This window comes from Oryctolagus cuniculus, chromosome 5 (assembly GCF_964237555.1).
Source record: "Oryctolagus cuniculus chromosome 5, mOryCun1.1, whole genome shotgun sequence".
In the NCBI taxonomy this organism is placed as follows: domain Eukaryota; kingdom Metazoa; phylum Chordata; class Mammalia; order Lagomorpha; family Leporidae; genus Oryctolagus; species Oryctolagus cuniculus.
In genome coordinates this window covers 55,708,732-55,723,867 of record NC_091436.1, presented here as the reverse complement: position 1 = coordinate 55,723,867, position 15,136 = coordinate 55,708,732, and the positions used below count along the sequence as shown (strand labels likewise).

The 15,136-nt window shown below is 36.5% G+C and overlaps 1 long non-coding RNA gene across 1 annotated transcript in view; it reads right to left on the bottom strand.

The window, feature by feature from the left end:
* Nucleotides 1-1,719: 1,719 nt before the first annotated feature.
* Nucleotides 1,720-15,136, bottom strand: part of LOC138849607 (uncharacterized) — a 337,768-nt gene continuing 324,351 nt past the window's right edge. The window contains exon 2 of the long non-coding RNA XR_011388564.1: nucleotides 1,720-3,109. This is a non-coding gene — a long non-coding RNA (uncharacterized lncRNA). The remainder of the gene's footprint in view (nucleotides 3,110-15,136) is intronic.

The following is a 15,136-nucleotide window of genomic DNA, read 5'->3' as shown; positions in this document are numbered from 1 at the left end:
GTGAGCCAAGGCGCCAGACCCTCAGTTCTTTTTTTTAAATAGAAGTTGCATAAGAATCCTACTGTTTTTTTGTACAGTGACAATATCCTCCAAGTTTGTGGGCTTTGTTTCTTAATTCTAACAATTTTGGAGGATCCTTTGGGGATTTCTAAACATTTAAGATCATGTTATCTGAAAACAGTGATAATTTGGTTTCCTGTGTTCTAATTTGAGTGATATTTCTTTCTTTCTCTAGCTTGAGTACTCTGGCTAGAACTTCCAGTAATATGGTGAAAAAAAGTTGTGAAGGTGGGCATCTTTGTCTTGTTCCAGATCTTATTAAGCATTGAGCACTTACCCATTTAAAATAATTTTAGTTGTTGTCTTGTTATATAGGGTATTTATTATGTTTTGGTATGTTCTTTCTATATCCAATTTGTTCAGAGTTTTTATAATGAAGAGTGTTGAATGTAATCAAATGTTTTTTCTGTATCTACTGAGATGATTACATGATTTTTGAGTTTTGTTATGCTCTTGTGATATATCATATTTATTTGTCAGTGAATGTTGAACCACCTTGGTATCCCTGGAAGTGTTTTTCAACTTTATACTGTATTTCATTGCAAGGCATTCATTATCCATTTTAGTCTACATACATTTGCCAAACATAAAATCTCTCTTCTCAAAATCAATATCAAGAATATTTTAAAGAGCTTAAATTCTATGTAGATAATACTCAAAATAATGACCTATTTTTACACACTTTTTGTGAGAAAATCAGATTGTTGATACTAGAATTAGAATAATACCTATGTTTATACGACTTTCTTCCTTATGTTGCTAGATTGTGAACAGTATATATGGAAATCCATGAATGGTCAATGGAATTATAGTATTAAATTGCGTTGCCTGCATCTTTCTCCTTCTACCCATCAACAAAGCCCTTACGAGTGGCAATTACTTACAAGCTATCTAAGCTTTCTACATGCTTAAAAATTTTCAGTTCACCAAAGAATTTTGCTTCCTTTTATTATTATGACCTTAAACTATAGGACTCCATTTCATACAGATATGAATTTGAAAGCCATTAGAATTAATTTTCAAATATAAAAAGTTTGTAAGATATCAGTTTTTCATTTAAGTTGTACCAATCTCAGTTATGAAAACATTTATGCTAGTTTATTTAATTAAAACTGTCATCTGTCTTCTTTCCACTCATATGGCTTCTAGCACATTAGTCATGCTCACTAGCTACAGTAAAAGAGCTTGCCTATAAATATTTTCAACATTTCTTCTAATGCCTACTGCCTTTTGAGCTAGCACTTTTTGTCTTTTGCCATAAACCAAAAACTGCTCTCAAATTTTGCCAGATTTCTAACAAAAATCTCATAATACACATTCATTCCCACTCACTGAGAAATTTACTTCTAAATGAGCCTTTTGGAAGACAGACCTTTACCATATCTACTGCAATACACTTACAGGATTATGAACACAAAATATGGGTAGAAATTTTGGATAGAAACATATGGTTCTTTCCATCAGTATGCAAGGCTAGTCTGAATTCCACCATATTACACGTCTATTTTCCCATCGCTTGTGTTGAAGGACTCATCTTTACCGTATCTACTTCTAAATCTCAATCTATCCATAGATATGACTCTACACACAAAACACTCAGGGTCCCTTCGGATTTCCTTCTTAAGACTTTTCTCTGACTGTTTCCCCCTCTCCCCCCACCAGGCAGAGTGGACAGTGAGAGAGAGAGAGAGAAAGGTCTTCCTTTGCCGTTAGTTCACCCTCCAATGGCCGCCGCAGCCAGTGCACTGTAGCTGGTGCACTGTGCTGATCCGAAGGCAGGAGCCAGGTACTTATCCTTGTCTCCCATGGGGTGCAGGGCCCAAGCACTTGGGCCATCCTCCACTGCACTCCCTGGCCACTGCAGAGAGCTGGCCTGGAAGAGGGGCAACCGGGACAGAATCCGGCGCCCCGACCGGGACTAGAACCCCGTGTGCCGGCGCCACAAGGTGGAGGATTAGCCTAGTGAGCCGCGGCACCGGCCTCCAACTGCTTTTATTTTATACAGTCTTTCTTTTCTTAATCTCAGACTGGCATTTCTCACACTCCATCCACCTTTCCACCTGTCAATACACTCATCCCAGGACATGCAATCTTAAATCTTTTCTCTCATCAAGACGGCTGCAATCTTCAAGCAGTAGCCAAATTTTTCATTTAAAAAGCCTTGGACAGACAACCAGGTAGGTGGGAAGGAGAGAAATGAAGTCCTCCTTTAAAATGGGTAATTGAAGCTTCTGCAGAAGAAATTACTTTATTTGGAAGTTGGAAAAATGTAAAAGAAATTGAAAATTTGGCTTAATGTACATAAAGGTCAACTGCATTTGAGGGGAAGTTTGAATTAAAATATTCTTCTGTTCTTTATGTATGCATTTTAAAAGACTTCCTCTAATAATTTGTGTACATAGCAAAATTGAGTAGAATATACAGAGTTGCCACATAGTCCCTACCCACAAAAATGTTAAACCCTCTTCCTTTAAGAATCCCTAACCTCAGTGGTGCACTTGTATCCATGAACTTATATTAACATAATATTATCACTCAAAGTCTATAATTTAAAGTAGGGTCACACTAGGTGTAAATTTTATGAATTTTGGCAAATGTGTAATGGCACATATTCACAATTTTATAATCATACAGAATAATTTGAAGCCTTAAAAATCCTCTATATTCTGCCTATTCATCTTACTCCTATTGTTCTTTGGCAAACCATTGGTCTTTTTACTGTCTATATACTTTTGCCTTTTCCAGAATTTCATATCATTGGAATCATACAATATGTAGCCTTTTAAACACAGCTTCTTGCACTTAATAATATGCATATAAGCTCCATCCAAGTCTTTTCATAGTTTCATAGCTCATTTCTTCTTAGCAATGAGTAATATTGTTATCTAGATATGCCCCAATTTACTTATACACTCACCTACTAAAGACTATGTCGATTGGTTCCATATTTTTCCACTTGTATATAAAGCTGCCACAACCATCCATGTACAGGTTTTAGGATGTATATGAATGATCAAATCATTTAGGTAAGTAGCAAGGCATGATATTCCTACATCATATGAAAAGAACACATTTAGTATATATGAAACTAACAAACTACCATTCTGAATCCCCAACAGCAATAAATGAAAGTTATTTTTCTACATTTTCATCAGAATGCATTGTTAATGCTTCAGATTTTTGCCATTCAGAAGTGTACTTATATCTCATTTAATTTATAATTTCCAAATGATATTGAACACCTTTTTATTACTATCTGTATGTGTTCTTTGATGAGATATCTCTTCATGTTTTGATCATTTTGCAATAAAGTTTACTTCTTAGTGTTTACTTTCTTAGTGCTTAGTTTTAAGAGCTATTTGTGTATGTTTTCTTAAAATTTTAATTTTTTTAACTTTTATTTAATAAATATAAATTTCCAAAGTACAACTTCTGGATTATAGCAGCTTCCCCCCCCCCCATAACCTCCCCCCACCCTCAACTATCCCATCTCCTACTTCCTCACCCATCCAATTCACATCAAAATTCATTTTCAATTATCTTTATATACAGAAGATCAACTTAGTATATACTAAGTGAATATTTCAACAGACTGCACCCAGACAGAAACACAAAGTATAAAGTACTGTTTGAGTACTAGTTATACCATTAATTTGCACAGAACACATTAAGGAGAGATCCTACATGGGGAGTAAGTGCACAGAGACTCCTGTGGTTGATTTAACAATTGACACTCTTATTTATGGGGTTAGTAATCACCCGAGGCTCTTGTCATGAGTTGCCAAGGTTATGGAAGTCTCTTGAGTTCGCCAACTTCGATCATATTTAGAGAACATCATAGTCAAAGTGGAAGTTCTCTCCTCCCTTCAGAGAAAGGTACCTCCTTTGATGGCCCGTTCTTTCTGCTGGGATCTCACTCACAGAGATCTTTCATTTAGGTCATTTTTTTTTTGCATGGTGTCTTGGCTTTCCATGCCTGAAATACTCTCCTGGGATTTTTAGCCAGATCCGAATGCCTTAAGGGCTGATTCTGAGGCCAGAGTGCTGTTTAGGACATCTGCCATTCTATGAGTCTGCTGTGTATTCTGCTTCCCATGTTGGATTGTTATCTCTTTTTTAATTCTATCAGTTAGTATTAGCATCAATCCCATCAAGGTAGCATGTACCAATGCCATCTCACTAGTCAAAGTGATCAGTTTCAGTTCATAATTGATCATAATGATAGGATTAAGAGTCAAAGGGATCACATAAACAAGACTAGTGTCTGCTAATATTAACTGATAAAATTTTAATTCTTTATTGGAGAGAGAAAGAGACACATATACAGAGTAAGAGAGTTTCCATCCACTTGTTCATTATGCAAGTGCCTTCCACAGTTGGGGATGGACCAGGAAAGAAGCTTGGAATCAGAATTCAATACAGGATACACACATGAGTGGAAGAATACAAACACTTGAACCATCGCTTCTGCCTCCCAAGATTTACACTAGGAGGAAGCTGGAATTAGGAGATAGTGCCAAGAATTAAACCCAGGCACTCCAGTGTGGAACATGAATATCCTACTGGTAGTTTAACTGCCTGATAAAATGCCATCCCTCTATACTTTATATACATATTCTTTATGCATGTTGAGTGTGTCTTTTAAGTATTTTTCCCATTCTGTGGTTTGTGTTCTTATTTTATTGGCATTGCAATTTATAGAGAAATTTTCAGCTTTAAGAAAGCCCAATTTACCAATTATTTCTTCCACGTTTTGTGTTCTTTCTATTGTGTCCTACTGAAATATCACAGAGTACTCTATTCATTCACCAATTACAATGTGTCTTGATTTCTGTAACTTTATAGTAAATCTTGATGTCAGATAGAGTCAGATAACAACTTTATTCTCATGATTCAATTCTGAGTTGGCTGTTCCTTGTCATTTTCCTCTCCGTTTAAACTTTCAAATCACTTTCCTGATATCCACAGTTACTTGCTGGATTTTGTTTGAAGCTGTGTTTATCAACTTCATTTTTAATGTAAATGCTAATTTTTTCCTGAGAAAAATCTAATGATGGTGATTAGATAATTAGAGAATGAGGGTGAGATACTATCTCTGTAAGATAAGAGAAATATCTGGATGGCTCCCATATATATTATGTGACTGTGCACTTGCTCTATTAATTTATAAGTTTGATATTGAATAGGATTATTAGGAAATAATTGTAAGAAAAGAATGAAAAAATGGAAATTCCAAAATCCTAACTCTGTCCATGGATCCCCTACCATAATTTCAGGCGACAACAGAAACATGAATTAAGAGGAAGTTTGTTAAGTTATATTAAACTATATAAATATGTGGCTTAAGCGACTGAATCTCATCATTAATTGAACTGACACTAAAATTCAGTCACGTTAATAATAAGCAGCATATGTATGGAGATACCTTAATAAGGACCAAGAAAACATTATGCAAATTCAAAGGTAAAGCTCTACAATGGATGAACATTAATATGAAATTTAAATAATAGGCTAATTGAACCAACATATAGCATTAGTCATTACTGTATCTATGCTGATACAAAAACTTCAAAGGCATAATTCTTATTGCAAGAAGCTCTAGCATTTCAAGATTAGCTACTTTTTAAAACAATGTATAACCCAGCAAGAGTGCCCTTGTTAAATAAAAGGTAAGTTTTTTTATTATTTCCCTTTATTAAAATATAACTGTACTTTTGCATGTATATCTTCTTGGGTACTCTTTAAGATTTATCTCAGAATATATTTTAGAATCACAAATCACAGACAAAACAGCATCTTTACTTTGTTTTGAAAAGTGACTATTTCCTAGCAGGAGAGCAGCATGCAATTCAAACACAAAGAATATAAACAGGGTTATGTTTTAGAATTTAACTTATGCAAAAGTAGCCTCTTTCCACATGAACAAAGAATCATTTTTAGTAACATAGGAAAACTGACTTTCAATTAAGCCTAAAGCATATACAAATCAAGTCTAATTAGTCCAGCCCTCTAAATATGATCTGCAATTATGAGATAAATCTACCCAGAGAGATTTATTAAACCTTATCATTTTTGAACCGAAACTTCAATGAGTTTGCCTTTAGCAGCACCCTGCAGTGACTGGCAAGGTTTTCATAATCCTTCTGGTTCCTCAGGTGCACTCTCTATACAATTCTATGAGAAAAATTACTTTGTGCTGTTGTTGCCACTGGAACCAGATTTTTGCCAGCCATCCCCCTTAAATTTTCTGTTCTGTGTTTCTGCTTTTCCACTTCTCCAATCAACAACAACTAAAAATATATGGTCCAGAATCCATATTTGTGAAATGAGTTTGCAGTCCCTGACATCCAGCTAATGCAATCACAAAGATTGAGGCTTTGTATGCAGCACAAAATGATCATGTAGGGGTAGATAGACATAGCAAAAATCTGGTGCTAAGCATAACCACTGTGCAACATTTCTGATTATACTGGTCCCAAAATGCCTGAACTGTGAAAGACGCATCTACTTGAAGTAACATGCAATGCAGAAAAACAATCTTGAGAAACTGTATTTGTTAGTTCATCTTGTCCCCAAAGCACAGTCTTCTTAAAGTATTGCCAAGTGTTCAGTTCATATTTGCTTTCTCTGTCCAGGGAATAAGTTTTCCTAGATTTTTGACAATGTTACCAAGAAAAAAGAATCTTTCTTCGCTTCAAGCCATTTTATTCTATTAATAAAGTCCTTGAATTATACGCAGCTAAATATCTCAAATGACTCTGTTCCTCTTTATCAGACAAAAATGATTTCCTGGTTCATTTTTACAAGGTATGTGCTTTTAGAATTTTATTGACTGCTGTGATGAGAATGCTTAGTTTCATAGATGTGATTTTTTTTTTTAAATTACTGATTTGAATGACAGAACAACAGACAGAAAGGGAGAAGCAGAAAGACAGAGATCTTCCTTACACTGGTTCACTCTTCAAATGCCTGCAAAAGCTAGGTCTGGAACATGCCAAAGCTAGGAGTCAGGAATTCAGTCAGGGTCTTTCACGTAGGTGGCAGGGACCAAAGTACTTAGATCAACTTCCCCCACCTTACCAGGCATAGTAGCGATTATCAGGATCACAATCAGATCAGCTCTGACTTGACTTGGACAGGCACTCCGAAATAGGATGCCAGTGTCACAAGTGGCAGCTTAAGCTAATGTGCCACCAGGCTGGCTCTGTGGTCATCATGTCTATCCTGAGATATGTCTACTAGATAACTAACAAAAATTGGAGTCAAAGCAAATTCAGGTGATACCTATTCAGATTGAGAACCCTGATTTGGTTTATGGTATGAACCTAAAACTGGCCACCCCCAAGTAAATAAACCATTGAACTGAGAACATATTTGTCAATAGAAATCCTAACCAAAAATTTGCTCATATCTCACTAGAAAAAGGACCCATTTCCTGACTTTAGCAATTGCTCACTCAACTGTTTCTTTGTGCTAGTATTCTGTTAGCTTCACTTATCTCCCCTCACTATATTAAGCTTTACTCAGGTGATAATTTGACATTTTATTTTTAGGCAGGTAATGTAACACTTTTCTCTGTCATTATCTGGCTAAATAATACATCTGATGTTTCTCCATTTTTTCAATATATTTAGATAATTATGTATCTGGCCATCCTCAGATAACCTAAAAGACTAGGTGAAAATTCTGTTCACATTGTACCCTCCCCTGCCAATGTTATATGGGTTTAAAAATTGAAACATGTAATAGATGTTATAGATGCTGAAGATTTTGATGTCTGCTATTCCCGGTATGTATTGATTCATTCCCTTGGACTGCTTCACCAGCATTTTAAGTCTGTCAGCACACAAAAACTTTTGTAGAAAAAAGGACTTAAGGAACAGTCACACCATAAACTACTAGATAAGAAAAAAATAACCATCTTGATTGTCTAGCATTTATTTTATTTTGTGCATTTTCACAATTCCTTATAAAAAATTCTGGGTTTTTTTGTTCTATTTATTTAAATTAGTTATTGAATAGTATGCATCAGCACTGTGCTAAGCAGTGGAGAATACTTAAAATAGAAATGACAAATAACATTTACATTAAAAAATAAGTAAAATCCCCATGAAGGTAAGGACCTGGTTTGTTGTATTTGCTGTTGCATCCTGGTCCATATAGGTACTCAAATACCTACTAAGCATAAGAATGTCAGTTTTCATCTTTGTGCTTATTGAATCTCCCCTGACTCCATCAGGAAATCAGTCTCAGCAGCATTTCCTAAGACAATGTCCCAGAATTCACACTCTAAACCAGAATATTCACTCTCCCTCCTATTACTATCTCCCTGTTTAGCAAGGGGCTGGAAAGTGAAATAACCTAATTTGACCTGTGGTGTGCAGCTCCCAAATCCCATCTTATTTCATTACTGTACTTACTATATTTATGGAAAATAAGCATACATGCAATATTACAAAATGCTATAATAGTGAATGACTTAGCAGTCTATGTGAGTAGATATTATGTGAGTCAAGAAAAGGCAGTATGTGAGTCCCCCTAGGAAATGGGCAGAGGAGACATCACAAAGACACTGAGTTGTGTCTAGTAGGTGTCAGAAGGACAAGCTGTCTCACTAGGCAAAGCTCAAGCCCCAGCTGAGGAGTGCAGACAGGTGAGATCAGAAATATGTGAAACAACCAGATCAGTACTGTTGTCCTATGCCGTGCTATGTTACCAGTTTATACTCTAGTCCATGGAAAGTATTTGAAGCGTTTTGATCAGAGGAGAAATTTGAACGGAATTTTCTCTTTTGAAGAACATCTTAGCAGTACTGAGGTAGAGGCTGCACATGAATGGGAGGTAGAAGTAGTGAGACCAGTTTTACTACTATCACTGTGGTACAAAAGAGAAGTGATAAAGAGCTGAATCAAAGGAGTGACAAGAAAAATGCAAAGTAGGAAATAATTGCTAGACTTAGCAAGATGTGATGAATGAGTACAGTGGGTGAAAAACGGGGTAATTGAATGTTGCGGAGTTCCCAGGTGAACCCATTTAGTTGACAATAGTTTCTGTTATTGCAATAGGAAATTCAGAAGTAGGAAATTCAGAAGTAGGAGATACACAAAGTGAGATGAGTTATACTTCTGAGCATATTGTTTACAGATTAATAGGTCTAATGAGAACAGTGGGCTGTTCCTACTTACTTCACTGTGGGTTTTAACACAGTTTCTAGCTACCATCTGATAGTTTCAACTATTATCGCAACCAGTTAGGACAAATGTGTATACAAGGTGTTGTCATTTGCCATGAATTGGTCCTTTAAAAACAGAATTTCCCAAACTAAAAATGCCAACAAATGCTAATTTCTATTAATAAGTGAACCAAGTTAACCAATGTAACTGCTTTTTCACTGATCATCTTTCCAAAGACTTAAAATTAGTACAGATAAATGAGTATTTCTGGAATTATACCTACAAGAAGATGAGGACAGATGGTACTGATGAAAACATAACCAAACAGGAAAATCGGGCTACTTGGTGCTGTACCAGGTTGAGTATGGTTCCCCTAAAATTTGTGCCTACCCAGAACCCCAGAACCACAGCCTATTTGGAAATAGGGTCTTTTCAGACATAAGTAGGTTAGTTTCGAAGAGGTCTTATTGGGTTAAAATGATTCCTAATCCCACAGCTTGTATCCTTAACAAAGAAAACATAGTCATAGGTAGACACATGGGGGAAACACCAAGTGATGTTATGGTCAACAATTTCAGTGATGTACCCATAAACCAATGCATAGCAATGACTCCTGGAAAATGCTAGAAGCCAAGAAGAGGCCAGGAATGGTTCTCTCTCAGATCCCTCAGAGATAGCACGGCCCTGCTGATACCTTGATTGCAGAATCCTAGTTTCTAAACTAGGCTTTCATAAAGCCATCCAGTGCATGGTAATTTGTTTTGAGTGTCTTAGGAACCTACTATGATTTCTATATTACATATAATATTTGTTCAGTCTAATTCCAAAACAAGTCTTAAAGCATTAATAAAATAAAATATAAAATATAAGTATTAAGCAAAAATTAGAAGTTAATATTGTAGTTTTTAGTTGGATACAAGATTAAAAGCATCATATTTATTAAGAGAAATAGTATTCTGAGCAAAACTGCACTGGCATTTGACAGTGTATCACAAGCTCCTTTCTACTTTCCAGTCACAAGAAACAAATAAGAAAATCACTGTATTACAAGTAAATGAGAGAGAGAAGTATCATTGTATAGTTTATCACCACACAGGACAGATTTCACTCCAAACAATAAGACATTTCCTCTTTGGTTTCATAGGCTATATTTTTCTTTGCAACATACTTTATAATAAATCCATTTAGTATAATAACAAGCAACTCATATACCCCAATGTTCCCTATAGCTTTATAGGACAACACAATAATTGGCGATCATGGGCATGACCCTGAGTCATCTGGCAAAGGTTTAATTCAATATCTTTTGTTTCATAAGCAGGGACTGTCTAGTACATTTATAAAGTGGATGTAAGTGAGCCTGAAAGAGATGATTGACAGTTTTAGACATGCCCAGTGTCAGCAGGAGACAAATTGGCAGTACAGCAGAGCAGGTTCAACCAAGTAAGGAGGGGTGGAATGGCAGCTGAGTGGAGAAGGGGTAGGGGTTGCAGATTGATGGAGAGCGGAGATTTGCCAAAAACAAAGAGAGTGAAAGTGAATCTTCCCGGAGAAAAGGGCACAGAACAGAGAAAGACAATAATCTCTGGCTGGGTGATAGGAGCAGCAGAGGAATGATAGAGTGACAAAATTGAAGGAAAAATGCTTTATTCATTTCTTAGTTGCCTCCATGAAGTGTATAAGCAGTATTATCATCTACTACTCTTTACTGAGTCTTTTCTGTATAGTAGCCACTGCGTGAAGCTTTTTAGTACTTCATCCTCAACAAAAAACCAGTGAAGTAAATAACATGTTCATTAGTAAAGTTGTCCAAAACTATAAAACTAGTAAATGACAGGGACAGTAGCATAGTCAGGTCTTACTTGTTACAAAAGATCTGCTGTTGGGGTGGGTGTTTGGTGCAGCAAAAAGATGCATCTTGGGATACCTACTTCCTTTACTGGAGTGCCTGGGATGGAGTCCTGGCTCTTCTTCTGATCCAGCTTCCTATAAGTGCATACTATGTGAGGCAGCAGGTAATGACTCAAGTAGTCGTGTCCTTGCCACCTACTTTGGAGACCCAGATTGAGCTCCAGACTTGTGGTTTCAATCTAGCCATCTATTGACTTGTTTTCTTTTACACCAATTTATGCAGTTTTCTATTCACTATTTTCCCCAAATTCATTATTATTTAATTTTGTTGAGTAGTTCTTAACTGTCCTTCATTTCAGATTGTTTTTGTAGAAGTCAAATTACAGATCTGAAGTAAAAGAACTTTATTTGTGCTAAGCATCAGCTAGGTGTTCTGAGGAGTTGGAAACACATCTCTGGACACAAACTTGAAAATGAAAATGATACAAAGATTAGTCATCCTAGACGATGATCACATGGCAACAAGGACTCTGCCCCAGGAAATACAGGAATGAATGCAGTGAGAAAAGTATTGCATATTTTAGTGATATTTCTATTGTAAATATTTTAAGCATGGTCTGGTAGAAATAGTTGCAACTTTCTTCAGAACATTTATTCTGAATAAGTTGTGAGCAAAATCTGACTGAAAATTACATTGAAATATTTATGAATGTATGTTTATAAGTTTACAACCACATCAACTTAAAGAATGAAGTTGATGTTTTCTTTAGAAGAAAAAAAGTGTTCAAGGTAGGAGTTTGAGCAGTTAAGACATTGCCATCCAAAAACAGCATGCATGGGTTTGTTAACAATCTCTGGTTTCCCAAAAATGTGCATTCTGGGAGTCAGAGGTAATGTCTCAGGTAATTGGGATCCTGTTCTCCTGTGGGAGACCTGGATTGAGTTCCCAGCTCCAGGCTCAGCCGTGGCCCATTCCCAGCTGTTATGGCACTGAGGGAGTGAGCTGACAGCTGACAGCTCTCTGTCTCCCACTTTCTCTGTGTCTTCCTTTCAAGTAAATGATTTTTTAAAATTTATAAAGATAAGTATGCTAAAATAACCAAAGGCAATGACTACCTTATAAGTGGTCAGGAAATTTGGAAAGATTGCATCTAGTTCACATCCTAAAACACTTACAAAACTTTGTGTCCTATAAACAAGAAAGTTTGTGGTGGATTTCCCATGTGGCATAGAATGTTTGATAAGACAGGGGCATATTTTGAGCCAATCTTTATTTGCCTGGAGAACTAATGCATTCATAAGTCCTCACCCTTACTAGCAAGATAATCATATGGCTCCAAGCATTTGGTGTCAGTGTTTATATTGAATGACATACCCAGGGAATCACTAAAGCCTTGCAATTGCCATGCCTAAGAACAAAGCAGAGTCAGAAAGTTCCACACATAATAATCTGAGTATAGCCCAGACTTCTGGGCTCACTTGGCATGAAGGACGGTCATTACTTGGAGGAGGGGTACACTCGAATTAGTGGTCCTCCTTGACAAAATGACCTTGTTTAATGCCCCCTGTGCCATTCACTCCTCCATTCTTGATCAGCCAGTTCCATTTATCATTCTAATTAGGCAGCATCTTGCCAGTTCAATCAGCCTCAATTACTTTAGGCCTCATTAGTGACTGACATACTGTAACAAGTGCATCTTTGAAGGAGCAAGGTCAGATAAGGAAGTTGAGTAAGAGCAAATGCATTCATATTTTTATAGACAAAGCATTTAATTTTAGCAAAACATTCATAAGATACTCAAAATTCTATATTCCATAGTCATGCTTTAGCCCTCTGGTCAAAAATAATTTATTTACAATTAGCATCATGTAAATACTCTCAAAATTTGCTATCTGAATTTCTGATCAGAGAGTTTAAAATAATTTTTAGATTTACGAGAATAGTGTTTACTTCTGTTTCTTGAGGTTTGAAAAAATAAAGCAGAAAGGAAGAAAAAAAATGTTCAGATTAGGTGATCATTGAATGAAGTTTTTCTGTTTCCATTTATTTGAGCCTAGATGAACACATGTAATATTATGAAATAACAGAATTATAATATGATACCAATATCTGGAGGAATGATTCTGAAATGCTATTAAGTGAAAATGGCAGAGTGCTGACTATATATACAGCTATTTAAAATATGCATGGGGCAGGCATTTGGCCTACCAATCAGAGTGCCTGATATGTGGCTCATCTCCCAATTCTAGTTTCTTCTTATTGTATCTTGTGAGGCAGCAGATACTGGCTCAAGTGCTAGATCCCCACTACCATCTGAGAAAACAATTATGTTCCTAACTCCTAAATACAGGCTGTTCAAACACTGGTTGTTAGAGGCAAATTGGGAATGAACCAGCAGAGGTAAATGCTCCCACATCTTCTCTCTCCTTTCTCCAAAATAATGGAAAAAAATTAAAGTAAAATAGGGGCAAATATTTGGCACAGTAGTTAAGATGCTGTTTGTGATGCCCACATCCTATATCCAGTGCCTGGGTTTGAGTCCTGGCTCCACTTTCAATTTCAGCTTCATGTAAATGTGTACCAAGAAAGGCTGAAGATGATGATTCAAGAGTTTAGCGAGCCGGCGCTGCGGCTCACTAGGCTAATCCTCCGCCTTGCGGCGCCGGCACACCGGGTTCTAGTCCCTGTTGGGGCGCCGGATTCTGTCCCGGTTGCCCCTCTTCCAGGCCAGCTCTCTGCTGTGGCCAGGGAGTGCAGTGGAGGATGGCCCAAGTGTTTGGGCCCTGCACCCCATGGGAGACCAGGATAAGTACCTGGTTCCTGCCTTCGGATCTGTGCGGTGCGCCAGCTGCAGCGCGCCGGCCGCAGTGGCCATTGGAGGGTGAACCAACGGCAAAGGAAGACATTTCTCTCTGTCTGTCTCTCTCACTGTCCACTCTGCCTGTCAAAAAAAAAAAAAAAAAAAAAAAAGAGTTTAGCTCACTGCTGTCTTCATGTGAAACTGGACTTGAGATGGGCTCCTAGCTTCAGCCTGGCCCAGCCATGACTGTGGGAGGCACTTGAGGGGTGATTGTCAGATGACAGATACTATTCTTTATTTCTTTTTCTTTCACTCTCTTTCAAATAAAATGAAAAATAAAAAATAAAAATATGAATACATATGGTCAATTTATATGAGTGTAAAAATGTTAAAATAATAGGATTATCATAATATTACTTCATTTTGCTTGTTTTATATTTTTATGTAGAAGGTTTATGTTTTAATGTTTTTTTTATTTTTTATAAGAAATCTATTATAAACAGTATACTTGCTGATACAATGTAACTGGTATTCTATCACAATTTTTAACTTTTATTTAAGTTATACAAGGTTAATATACTTAATATATACAGATTTAGGAACATAATGACACTTTATCCCCCCACACATTTCCACTCTTAATTATTACAAATATAAATTTTCAGTATACTTAAGGATAGTATAGTTAACCCTATTCTAAGTAAAAGAATTCAACACTGCAACACATTGAGGTACTCTATTAGTTAACTTGAATTAGGGAAAACATGATATCTGTAATTTTGGGAATGGCTTATTTCACTAAGTAAAATGGTTTCCAATTGTCACCACCTTGTTGCAAATGACAGGATTTCATTTTTTAACAGCTGAGTAGTACTCCATAGTGTGTGTATACCATGACTTCTTTATCCAGTCAACAGTTGATGGACATCTGGGTTGATTCCATATCTTAATTATTGTGAATTGTGCTGCAATGAACAAGAGAGTACAGATAATTCTTCCAGATGCTGATTTATTTTGGATTGGGTAAATTGCCAGGATTGGGGTGGCTGCAACATATGGTAGGTCTATATTCAGAGTTCTGAGTTATCTCCACACTATCTTCCACAGGGGCAGCACAATTTTCATTCCTACTAACAGTGGACCAGGGTGCTTTTTCCCCACATCCTCACTAGCATTTGTTGTTTGTTAATTTCTATATGACAGCCATTATAACTGGAGTGAAGTGAAACTTCAATGTAATTTTGATTTGCA